We start from the raw sequence: 13,560 nt of genomic DNA, 5'->3' as shown, positions 1-13,560 counted from the left end.
CAGTTTTTGGAAATTATGAATAATGCTACTAATAAACTCGGACTTTCATTTCTCTTGGGTAAATAGGTAGGAGGGTTTTCTGGGCTCTGTGGTAAATGTTGAATGTCATATGAAACTGCCAAACTGCCTTCAGTTTGTGCGTTCACTGTACATGCCCACGAGCTTGGCATGAGCAGGCCAGTCACTTTGCACCAGCACCAGACGTGGGTTTGTTGGGTTTTTAATTTTAGCCATTTTATTAGGTATGTGGTGAACCTCATTGCAGTTAAAATTTGCATTTCCCGAATGACTGATTATGTCGAACGTTTTTTTTTGCCATTCAAGTATTGTCTTTGGGGAAGTGCTGAAGTGTCTGTTCACATACTTTACCTGTTTTTTAAAGTTGGGTTAACTGATTTTTTTATTATAGAGTTTTGTGAGTTCTTTGTATATGTTGGATTTAAGTCCTGTATTAAGTGTATGTTTTGCAAAATTTCTCTGTGGGTTGTCTTTTCAATTTTTTTAAGTTATTTTGGCAAACAGTTCTTAGTTTTGATGAAGTTCACTTTATTAATTTCTTCATTTATGGGCTATGCCCTTAGTGTCATATTAAGATATCTCAACCTAAGCCAAGGCCACAATTGTTTTTTTCTGGTTTTACATTTATGTCTAGATCTATTTGGAGCACATTTTTTATTGGATATGAAATAGGGATTGAATTTTTTTTTTTTTTTGCATATGGGTAGTTAATTATTCCAACAGCTTTCCTTGAAAAGCCTGTACTTCCCCCCTTGAGTTATTTTTGTATCTTCACCAGAAATCAACGTATATATATATATATTTGTGTATGTGGATGTATTTCTGGACTCTGTAGTCTGGGTCTGTTCCACTAATCTATATAACTCTCCCTTTTCCTGAATCACCCTGTCTGGACTGCTTCTGGTAAATTAGGTAGTGTGACATTTTCTAACATTGTTCTTTCTCAAAATTGTTTTGTGTGTTTTTTTTTTAACTTTTTAAAAAAATTTATTCATTTACACAAGATCCAGGGTACAGGCCAGATGCGCGGGAGGGTGAGAGGATTCACCAGAGACAGAGTAGGGAACAGAACAGGCAGACTGATAAAATACACTGCTGAGGGGAGCAGTGGGCGCGACAGGAGAGGTCTGCCAAGCCATGTGGGACCCTTGCCGGCCTCCTGGGATCGAACCAGCGCTGCAGAGGCTGCTGACAGCTTCACAGCACGGCACTCAACCGCCTGCGCCACCAGGGGAGGCCCTTAAAATTGTTTTGACCGTTCTAGTTCTGGTGCCTTTCCATAAAGATGTTAGAATCTGTATGCAGACTTCATTTTTCTCTGAGGGGCCCCAGAAGCTTGCAGCAGCTGCCTGATCAGGATCCCCAGCAATGTCCATGCTTTATCAAGAGTTCTCATGCAGGGGCATCCCTGGTGGTGCACTGTCAAGTTAGATTCCCGATCTTCGGCTGGCCAGGGAGCTTCCCACATGGTGCAGCACACCTCTCCTGTCTCGCCCGCTGCTCCTCTCAGCAGTTTTTTCAGTTCTTGTATGCATAAATAAATAAAAAAACAAAAAGAGCTCTCATGTAGTGATGGTCAGTGAGGACACTGGAGCCAGACTGCTTGGACTCAAATCCTAGTTCCAATTTTTAAATTTAGGGATGATGTCTGTGCTAAAATGTTCTCGTTGAGAAAACAAAGCAAATGGTAACACCTATGTCATAGGATGTTTGAGGACAGGTATGCATATTTCATAGGATTCCATGTGCATATTATCCATGGCAAACAGGACAGTCACTGGCATATGGTAAGCTCTTGAGAAGCTCGAGCCATTACTTGTATTGTCTTTTTTTTAAAGATCTATTTATATTTTTATTTATGCATACAAGAACTGGGGTATAGGCCAGAGTTGTGGGGTGGGGGATGGTGAAAAGATTCACCAGAGACAGAGTGGGGAGCAGAACAGGTGGATCTACTAAAATGTACTGCTGAAGGGAGCAGCGGGCAAGACAGGAGAGGTCTGCTATGCCATGTGGGTAGTTCCCTGGCCAGGACCATGTGGGTCAGCTCCCTGGCCAGGAATCCAACTCGTGCTGCAGTGGCTGCCGGTAGCTTCATAGTGCTGACACTTAACCCCTTGCACCACCAGGGAGGCCCTTGCATTCTATTATTATCTCAAACTTTTCCTTCTCTCCTCACCCCAGCTAACATTACACAACCACCAAGTTACTGATTTTTCTTTTGAGGACACTTTTCAGGCATTTGTGTTATTTAATAGCCAGGTTAACACATTGCCGTGGTCCTCCTAGAAGATCAATATATGGTTATTCTTTGCTGTTTCACCTTAGTGGTTCCCTTTTTTTATGACCTATTGTGGGAAATCTGCTTTGTAGCCTCACAACTTGGCTGGCAGTGAAAGCCAGAATGGGCTCTGCCCACCGTGCCCCACCCTGCAGAAGCCAGAGGCCAAGCCTCATTAATGACCCTCATCTGCAAGGCCTGTGTGCCTCCCGTGGGGATGGTTCAGCCAGGATATCCCCAGGGGCGGGCCTTGGTCTGCCTGGTGTCATCAAGGACTCCTCAACAGACAAACTGCTTCCCTTCCCCCATACAACCAGAATCACTGTAATGATTTCTATAATCACAGTTCGAAAATGGATGATTCTTCACTGCTTGCTTTATTTTATTTTTTTTAAAGATTTATTTATTTATGCATACAAGAACTGGGGTGCAGGCCAGAGGTGTGGAGGGTGAGAGGATTCACCAAAATCAGAGCAGGGAGCAGAACAGGCAAACTGACTGAAAACACTGCTGAGGGAAGCAGCGGGCGAGACAGGAGAGGTCTGCTGTGGGTATCTCCCTGGCGGCTGGGGATCGAACTTGTGCTACAGAGGCTGTGATAGCTTCATAGTGCTGCGCTTAACCCCTTGCGCCACCAGGGAGGCCCTTCACTGCTTGCTTTAAAAGAACTCACCATCAGAGACATCCCCTGCTCATGGATTGGAAGAATAAACATTATTAAAATGGCCATCCTACCAAAAGCAATATACAGATTCAATGCTATTCCAATCAAAATTTCAATGTCATTCTTCAAAGAAATAGAACAATTATTGATGAAATTCATATGGAATCACCAAAAACCCCGAATAGCCAAAGCTCTCCTGAAAAAAAAAGAAGGGAATGGAGGCATCACACTCCCAGACTTCAAACTATACTACAAAGCCATAATCATCAAAACTGCATGGTATTGGAACAAGAACAGACATACAGACCAATGGAATCGAATAGAAAATCCAGAAATAAACCCACAGATTTATGGTCAACTAATCTTTGACAAAGGAGCAAAGACTATGCATTGGAGCAAAGAAAGTTTGTTCAATAAATGGTGCTGGGAAAACTGGGTCGCTACATGCAAAAGAATGAAGCTTGACCACCACCTCACACCATACACAAAAATCAACTCAAAATGGATTAAAGAACTAGACATAAGACCTGAAACCATAAAATATATAGAAGGAAATATAGGCGAAACACTACGTGATTTGCACATCAAAGACATCTTTACAGACACATCACCCAAAGCAGTGATAGTGAAGGCAAAGATAAACAGCTGGGACTACATCAAATTAAAGAGCTTTTGCACAGCAAAAGAGACAATAACAAAAACAAAGAGAAACCCCACCAACTGGGAGAACATTTTTGCACCCAACACTAATGATAAAGGACTGATCACAAAAATCTGCAAAGAGCTGATGAGACTCAACAACAACAAAGAAAATAATCCAGTCAAAAAATGGGCAGAAGAGCTTAAAAGAAACTTCTCTGAAGAGGAAATGCAAATGGCCAACAGGCATATGAAAAAATGTTCAACATCACTTGTCATCAGGGAAATGCAAATCAAAACTACCATGAGATACCATCTCACACCAGTGAGAATGGCACATATTAAAAAAACTAGCAACAACAAATGTTGGCGAGGGTGTGGAGAAAAAGGAACTCTTCTGCACTGTTGGTGGGAGTGCAAACTGGTCCAACCACTGTGGAGAGCTGTGTGGAGATTTCTGGACCTACTAAACATAGAGCTTCCATATGATCCAGCAATTCCACTCCTAGGTATTTACCCAAAGGACACAGAAACATCAATTCCAAAGAACACCTGCACCCCTATGTTTATAGCAGCACTGTTTACAATAGCTAAGCTTTGGAAACAACCCAAATGCCCAAAAATAGATGACTGGATCAAGAAGATGTGGTACATATATACCATGGAATATTACTCAGCATTCAAAAAAGATAAACACATGCAATTTGCAGCAACATGGATGGCGCTGGAAGGGATCATGCTCAGCGAAATAAGCCAAAAAGAAAAATAAAAATACCGGATGGTCTCACTCATAGCAGGAATCTAGAAAACTTAAATAAGGGACCAGGAAAATGAATAACTATAAGAAAGTGAAAATCAAAATCAACAAAAAACTATGAACCAGAGACACTTTTAGGGGGGCGGGGGTGGGAGGGGAGGGATTGGGGTCAGAATGGGGGGGCTGCAATTGTATGGGGAATATAACAATAAAATTTATTAAAAAAAAAAATAAAAATAAACAGTAGCTCTGATAACAATTACCCCTACATCAGCACTCCTGTTACCCTCCTTTTGGGCCCTCCCTGCCCTAAGAAGTAACATATATGTAACTTGACTCTTTTAACCCCCACAACTTATAGATGCTTGCTATGATTACTTTGTCTCCAGAACAAGAAACAAAACTTATGTAAGACAAGGGGCTAAGAAGGGGCAACCTGCTACTAATAATTAGATTGGGAGTGGAACAAATTTGCAGCATAGGTATCTGGCTGATTATTCTAGTGATAGTACAAATTGTCAAAATGTAGGAGTTGTGAAAGTGGCTTGCTATTTCTACTTTAATAGTCTGGCCTTTGTTATTGTGAACAGGTATGTAACCATTTAAAAATTTTACAATAAAAATTCTAAAAGTTATTAAATTTAGGAAGGAAACACAAAATTTGTTAAGATGTTCATTTTTTTCTATAGATCCTGTTTTGTTAGTTGAAAATGAAGAAACATCAAATATACTATATAGGTGGGCATCAACTTGAGGGAATATAAATGGTAGAACACTTTGTGTCTTATTAATCCCCTACCTGTCTTAATTATCTCACTAATTTAAATAAAAGTGGGAGAAAAATGAATTCTCTGTACTAATTAAATTATCTCACTAATTTAAATAAAAGTGGGAGAAAAATGAAAAAAAAAAAAAAAAAAAAAAAGAACTCACCATCATTTAACCTTTCTTGACCATTCAGCACCACATTCATGCACACCCGAGGCTGCACAGTGATGTCCTGGCTGGGGCCATTTAAAGCCCACAGGGTGTTTACGCCTGCCCTGAGGTCTCCTGACCTTCCTGCAGGCTAAGTGCCTGGCTGGGCTTCCTCCTCTGCCAGTGCCCACCTGTTTCAGGGCCTGTTCCTTTGATTCTCTTAGCTGAAGAAGGCACTTGGACACTAGCAATATTCTCTTTTTAATAGCAGGATTATTATTAACAACAGGAAAGAGAAAAGCAGCCCCTGAGAGCAGGGAGCCACTGAGGCTGGTCCCCAAAGCTGTGTTGAACACAAACCCTCTTACAGGTCATCGACCTCAAACCACTTTGAACTGAGTCAGAATGTGACAAGAAACAAGACTACTCACAAGCATATGTGAACACAACCCGAACACGACCTGTCCACACTACAAAATGACTAACACCCCCACCCCTGATTTGTCTAATGTGAGTGACTGCTGCTGCTTTCCCAGTGACAGTTTTGGCTCATTACGCACCTCCTGTCTTCTATAACAGAGACATGGAGATTCTCAGTGATAGAATTACTTACACGCTCTGACACTGATTCAGAGCATGGCTGTGCTTCTTTGAGCAGGCCTCAAAATCATCACCTAAGTCCAAACTTGAGTAAGATCTAAGACTTGCATCGGGAGACACAATGCCTCAATGCTAGCACGAGTGGAACTGTGTACTCAGTGCAGTTGTAGGAATGACAGAGGGGCCACTGGCAAGCTTTCTGAATTCTTCTGACCCCAAACCTATGTAGAAACCCGGTTATGCTTAAATATGTGTAAAAAGGAATCCATTAATCTGAATTCTATCTTTTGTTTTTTAAGATTTATTTATGCATACAAGAGCTGGGGTACAGGCCAGAGATGCGGAAAGGTGAGAGGATCCACCAGAGGCTGAGCGGGGAACAGAACAGGCAGACTGATGAAATACACTGCTGAGGGGAGCAGCGGGTGAGTCAGGAGAGGTCTGCCGCGCCATGTGAGTTGCTCCCTGGCTGGCCAGTGATTGAATACGTGCTGCAGTGACTGAGGATTGCTTCGTAGTGCGGTGCTTAACCCCTTGCACCACCAGGGAGGCCCTGAGTTCTATCTTCTGGATCTACACAAAATCCAATTAGGAATATGATCTCTCCCTCCCTATACCCCACCCACTTTTCCTCCTACAGATTATCCTGAGAGGGACACACTCAGTTCTATCACATTAAGGAGAAGAAAAAAATTTAGTTGCTTAAAAAATTATTGGTAGAACAGTGTCTGCCAACAGAGACTGCCCAAAATAGAGTGAGCAAATAAAGCTGTTGAGATGTCTATGCGTTTAGTACCAGCAAGTGTTTTCCTCTATTTAGAAGACATAAAAATGAACTTTGCGATGAGCAAATAATGTCTTATTTTTGTGGAGAAGTGTCTCTCATTTAACCCATTTCATTTCCTTTATGAAACAGGAAGGAAATGTAAGCGTTCAACTGAGGGGTGCCCAGGGACCCCAAACTGTTCAGGGGTACATGCTGTAAAAGAAGATCTGGCCATCCATGTACACAAAGGCAAAGAAAACAGACTCTCAGCATAAAATATCCTTAATAGAACTGATGTACATAGAGAACACAAAAAGAATTTGAGGGCCTCTCTGGTGATAAGGAGTTAAGTCTCAGCACTACGAAGTGATCAGCAGCCACTGCAGCATGAGTTCAATCCCCGGCCAGGGAGCTACCCACATGGGGCATCAGACCTGTCCTGTCTCACCCACCACTCCCCTCAGCAGTGTATTTCAGTGAATCTGCCTGTTCTGCTCCCCACTCTGTCTCTGGTTAATCCTCTCACCATCATACCCTCCCCCGCCCCCCACACTTCTGGCCTGTACCCCAGCTCTTGTATGCATAAATAAATGAAATAAATCTTTTTTAAAAAAAGTATTTCATATAATAGATTCCCAGTAAAACTCCAAAAATTACTCATCCCATCATAGGCAAATGTTCAAACAGGCTTGACCCAAAGCAAGGTGACTGAGGCCCAAAAGTTTACCACAAGTCTGAGGCACCTTCCAGCAGGATATTACAAGAAAGGAGTTAGGCAGGTCCCAGAGAGCTGGGACAAAAGGAAAGACCCAAAATCCAAAATATACCATATAATCCACCATGAAATCAAGACAATGGCTGCCAGAGTCTCTACCAAGGACCAGCCTCCCATGTCTCTCACCCATGTGTTTTTCCTTCAATCATCTCCTGTATGTTTCTGCTCCAAGTATTTGGTCCAAGTATTGCCTCCTCCTTCATGGCTTCCTGAGAATTGTAGTCCAAGGTAGCTGCGTGTCAGTGGAGGCAGGGAAAATGGTACCCGATGCTGCTCTGCAACGCTCCTTCCCCTTTCACCAAGATGCATTCTGTAACAGAAACATCTCACTCTTGGAAGGCAGCTGAGTGTAAATGTGAGACAATTTCAGTTCAGTGTAGCTAAAACTGAAATCTGGACTGTTTTAAATATAAGAAAAAAGAGTTGGTAGTCCAGACAATGTGCTCCATTTCAGTTGTCTGTTCCCAGGGTCGTTTGTGAAAAAACATAGGGCCCTTTAAGCTGAAGGGAAGTTTCATTGCATCATAAGTTGAGGGTGACGGCATGCCCTGCACCCCATCCCCTCCTTTCTCAGGTACTTGGTACCTGACTGGGAGCCCATGATAATTTCCCGTCCTACAGACTGTGTTCCTCGCTGCTGTGCCTCTCCAATGCCCAGTGTCTGCTAGAAGCAGAAGGAAATGCTTACTTCTATATGGCAGTGTTTTCTTTTTCATCCCTTATTGAGCTATCGTTAAGTCAGGGGATTCTCTAGGGAAATCACTTTAATCTCTTCAGGGGTGTGTTACAAGCCCCAAAGGTGATTCAAGTACATGCAGGCAATATTTTACTACTGAATCACAGAAGGAATGAGCTGTTAGAAAAACTCATCTGCTGTGTCACTGGAATGTCTCTCTCCAGAGGTGGTCCTCAGCTGGCTGGCCCGGTTGAAGGCACAAATTGCCCCCTATAGCCTGCTCCCCTCCTTCCAAACAGCTGCATCTCCCATTTGTACTCTCTACTTGCTGACTCCTCATCCCTGCCCCTGTCTGACTACTAACTGCCTAAGGCTCTGGAAGGCCCCAGTGGGAGCAGGAGACGCCTTTCTGGGTTGCTGCAATTAAAAACACAAGAAAAACCTTCAAGAATAAAAAAGATGAAGTTACTGTGGTGGGATTAAAGGGGAGGAAAAAACTATTTTTTTAAAGGTTTATTTATGTACGCATACAAGAACTGGGGCGGAGACAGAGGCACGGGGGGATGAGAGGATTCACCAGAGACAGAGTGGGGAGCAGAACAGGCAGATCTACTGAAATACACTGCCAAGGGGAGCAGTGGGCAAGACAGGAGAGGTCTGCTGTGCCATGTGGGTCACCTCCCTGGCTGGGGATTGAACTCATGTTGCAGTGGCTGGTGATAGCTTGATAGCACTGAAATTTTAGCTCCTGCGCCACCGGGGAGGCCCAGGAAAAGGCTATTTTCTTTCTATGCTAGGGTCTCAGCTGAGTCTCTTAGAACAGATTAATGAGAGAGAAAAGCACACACATTTTATATAAAGTCTACATGACACGGAGGCCTTTATAAGCAAACAAGGACTGAAGAAACCAGCAAGCCAAGGTGTTTTCATGCTAGATTCGATAGAGTAGAAAATCATGATGGGACAGGTGTGCAGGCCTGTTAGTCAGACTCATCACAGCCTCCTCTCCATTCCCCTCCCAGTATCCAGAGGGGCGCCTCTCAGGAGGGTTTCATGACCTGCTTCAAGGGAATGTCAGAGAGGCTTTCCAGCGCTCATTGCTTCTCACATTCCTTCAGCTTAAAATATTCATTATGCCAAGGTGCCGAGCTTTGGGGTGGCCAGCCCTAAGCCCCATCAGGCAGGATCCCGGGCATCAGGAGTGAGTTCCACAGAGCAGTTTCTCTTGCTGTCTGGTTTGTTGCCCCTCCCCCCTCCACTCCCGATGACCTGAACATTAATTTTTAGACACACAGACTGTCCAACACTCCTTTCAGTCTTGTACATGTTCCACCCATCCCCACCTTCCAGAAACTTCTCCTGGACAGAAATAGTCTCCTACAAAACAGCACTGGACCCCTTACTGCAGATTCGCCAGCAGCTGCACTGCTGATTGTCTTCAGGACTTTTCTTTTCTCACTTTCTCCATCTGTGAAGCAGAAATAATCAGAGTGGGCTAGCTTGCAGTCCTTGAAAGACCATTAACTGGAGGAGATGATAGGATGTTCTTCTCCAGAAGATGGAGGAAGACTATGACTATGCATTTTTTCCCCTGAGATCACAGAATTGCCCAGCGCCATCCTGGAAATCATTATCAATATGCTCTATTTTCCCAGAGCAGGAGGATTGTCTCTACTTCATTAACCTCGCCCAGCCATAGCGCGCAGACTCAAGAGCTGGAAGAGACCTCAAGGACCATTTAGTTCAGGGTTCTCTGTCACTGCTCCTGCAATCACTGAGCTTTTAAAAAAGTACTATACCCCTGCTTTTGTTACAGGGCAGGGAGAGGTGCACCCCAGATCCCCCCAAACCTGCCTGCTCTAAATGGGTTCTGCCATCCGCCGCATCAACACAAAACATATGAGACTTTAATGGGAAGGAACTTTAAGAAAACTAGGAAACAATACAGGAAAGGCAAAGAGTCTAGTTTCTAAATGAAGCACCCAAAGTTACCCGTCCCCTCGTGGGTAAAAGTCCATCCATATGGGATCGGCCCAGAACAAGGCCCCAAAGCCTGCCACAAGTCTAAAGCATCTTCCAGTGGGGACCCACAGAAAAGGGTCAGAAACAACCAGACAAGCCCGGAAGGAAAAGAGCAAAATCAAAATCAAGATAAAAGCTGCCATTGTTATCTCCCCTCGGGTCTCACCCACATCTGTGTCACCCCATCCACGACCACAAGACAAGCACAGTTTCTTCAAGTGTCTCTAGGCTCCATGCGCCTCCTTCAGGTCTCCTTCTGGCTCCATCCTGCTTCCTTCCTTCCTCAGTCTCCTCTGCAGCTTCCTCTCTCCCTGCTCAGCTCCACCCTCCCTTGAGTGGGGCAGGGAACCTGGAACCTCCCCCTTTCCTGGGGACTACCTGTTACACTTTCACAGTAAGAAGAAATGTTAAAAAAAAAAAAAAAAAGTGTCTGAGCCATACCCCAAACCAATGATCTCAGGAGCCTTCTTTCAGTTTTTGTTTTTGTTTTTGGCAGATAAAGTTATGTTTTACTGAACGACTGATCAACATAATTGCTGAGGTCACTACATACAGAGAGAGGAGCTTTATTTCTTGGTTTCTTCTGGCATGGACAGTCTCCACAATCCCCTTCTTGGGCCTGGTCGCTCTTCCTAGTTCTTGTGTGTTTCCTTGGCCTTCACCTGGTCAGCCAGCAGCTTCTTAGGAGCCTTGTCTGCCTTTAGCTTGTGGAGCATTTCATGAACATCTGTTTGTTTTTGAACAGGTTCCCCTCATTCTCGGGTACATATGATACCTGTGGTGGTCAGCCTTGCAGATGCACATATCTTCTGAGTAGTTGGTGCAGAATTCTCATCTTCCTCCTCCAGGTTACCTTCTCGGGCTTTCAAGCATGTTCACTTACCTGTGCTCATGTAGCTGCCCTTCCAGTGGGCCAATGTGTTTTTGCAGCATTGAGCCCAGGATGGACAATCACAGGGTATCAGCTCATCAGTCCGTCTTTGATCAGCCTTTGGATCTGCTGAAGGGAATTGGCATTGTGGTCCAACTAGACCTTCTTTTTGCCTCAGTGGAGGATACTGGTGGCAAGCCTTTTCTGAAGCCTTAGCATACTCCTGGCTACTGCCCGCAGCACCGTGTGTTAAATTTCCCCAGGTGACTTCAGTGTCCAGCCAGAATCAGGCTCCAATGGTCTGGCTCAAAGTGTTATAGAATGTGTCCCCCTGAGAGGGAGAGGAATTGTAACAGGGTGGAATGAGCCATTTTTCTTGCACCCACTTACATCCCTGAGGAGAGTTGCCTCCGCTGAGGGAGCTGAGTGAAGAGAAATGCCGGCATCGTACAGCTCATGGGCAGGCAGGAAGGCCGATGCCCTGCGGAGGGAGAGAGTTGGTGAAAAGAAGCACCTGCATAGTCACAGGTGGGCAGAAAGACTGCTGTCCCTTTGTGGGCGCAGCGTTAGGTTTTATCTTCTTCTTTCTATAGGGAAGGGCTTGAAAGGTTCGGAGCGGTAAAGAAAAGGAGAGCCAGGCTAAATTTCTCAAAGTTAGGAAAAATTTATTGCGCCCCAGGTGGACCTCACGGACCCAAGGTGGGGGTCCATGAAGCCGCGCCCGTTGTGGAGAGAGATGTCCCTTTTATAGGGTGAGGAGAGGTCAGGCAGGAAAATTGGGTTGGTAGGGGGTGAAAAGATTTGTAGGGGGTAGTTTCTTTGTCTGGGAAAAGATTTGTAGGAGGGGGAGGTTCATTATCTGAATCCTCTGGGCAGGCTTCCGCATTCCTGCCCCCAGGTGGGCTTCCTGGTGGGTTTTTGCATTCCGGCCTCCTGCATGGACCTTTCAGGGCTCATCTTTGTGGGTGGATAGTTTGCTCCTTAATCTCCATATCACCTTCAGGTCTGTGGTCCTGACACTCCCTATTGCAGTCTGATAATTTCTGGGTGTTGCACCTCCTGATCTGGGTGTTGTTGCCTAAGGGTCTTGGTTTCTATAACTGGGTTAATGGCTAACGCTAATCCCTTCTACCCCTATCTCCTTGTGTGAGTTAGGTTCTGGTTTTGTGATGCCTCTTTTAGGTTTTCTATCTTTTCTTCCATCACTTGATACCAGTAGCATTTTTTTTAAAAAAAGATTTATTTATGCATATATGAACTGGGGTATAAGCCAGAGATGTGGGGGTGAGAGGGGGAGGTGAGCGGATTCACCAGAGACAGAGTGGGGAGCAGAACAGGCAGATGTACTGAAATACACTGCTGAGGGTGTTATAGGGCAGCCCCAATACAAAACGGGGTGCCTGACTGTGGGTCCTCACCCGCGCGCTTAAAAGGACTTATCAATATTCCGCTGCAGGCACATGTGAAAGGTTAATAAAAGGTTTATTCACAAGGGAAGGGCAAATGAGGAAATGTACAGCTCAGGGAGAAAAGTGGGAGACAAAGTTTTAAATGCGTCCTACCTGATCCGCCGATCAGGAATCCCAAATGGCACTCTGAGAGCTGGCCGCGAGCCAGGAGCCTTGAAGCCAGGATGCGAGGGATCACGAGCCCCCCAAGGCCCACGTGTTTGTTTTTTATACCCAACCTGGCTGCCCAACCCCACCCTCAGGTCCCAGCCACCTTCCCTTTGGTGGTGACGGGATTTGTCTTTCCCAACGTCCTGAGGACTTTGGTCTGGGGTGGGGGTGGAGTCCACAAAGCCTGCATGGGATTAGCTCAGGACATCCTTTCCCCCTAACAAAGGGAGCAGCGGGCGAGACAGGAGAGGTCTGCTGCACCATGTGGGTAGCAGCTCCCTGGCCAGCCTGGGATCAAATATGCTGCAGAGGCTACGGCCAGCTTCACAGTGCTGTGCTGGACCCCTTGTACCACCAGGGAGGCCCTTCAATTATGAATTTGAATCTGAGAGCCAATTTTTTACTCGTTCCTTCCTTTTCTCTGATTTTCAATTAATCTCAGATGTACCAGGTTAGGGAGTTGGGTGAATGAGGAAGGCCATGTCTTCCTCTGTGAGGTTCAGAGTGCCTGCAGCTTGTATCCCATCTCAAGGTGTGGCTCAGGGGACCTGCCATCTCAGGGTGGGTTAACTGGAAAGTTCGAGATTAAAACCAAACTTTCCGGCAGTTCTTGTGCTGGGACTGCTCACCTGTCTACGCAGACGTTTCCATTAACAAACCTGTTCTTTCAGAGCCAGCTCCTTCCGCCCCCTTGTGTCCGTGCAAAGGGTCCTTTTTTCCTTTTTAACATAATAAACCTGTCCTTTTGGATATAATAAATAAATAAAACCAAATCCCCTGTTTTTCAGGCCAGATCTTGGGAGGTCTGCACAGTAGAAACCCCCTGGACAGAGCTATAGGTGGATGGGAGTCAGATGGGGTGTGTCCATGATGGGGTGGGGGGGTGTTTCCCCATGCCCAGAGGCCTGCAGCTCCCTGTTCATCCTCCCACCCTCCACACAGGAATGTCACCCC

Source organism: Talpa occidentalis, unplaced genomic scaffold (genome assembly GCF_014898055.3).
Source record: "Talpa occidentalis isolate TD23 unplaced genomic scaffold, MPIMG_talOcc4v2.1 talOcc4.5, whole genome shotgun sequence".
Classification (NCBI taxonomy): Eukaryota; Metazoa; Chordata; class Mammalia; order Eulipotyphla; family Talpidae; genus Talpa; species Talpa occidentalis.
The sequence above is the reverse complement of the archived record's forward strand: the minus strand, read 5'-3'. Positions refer to the sequence as shown.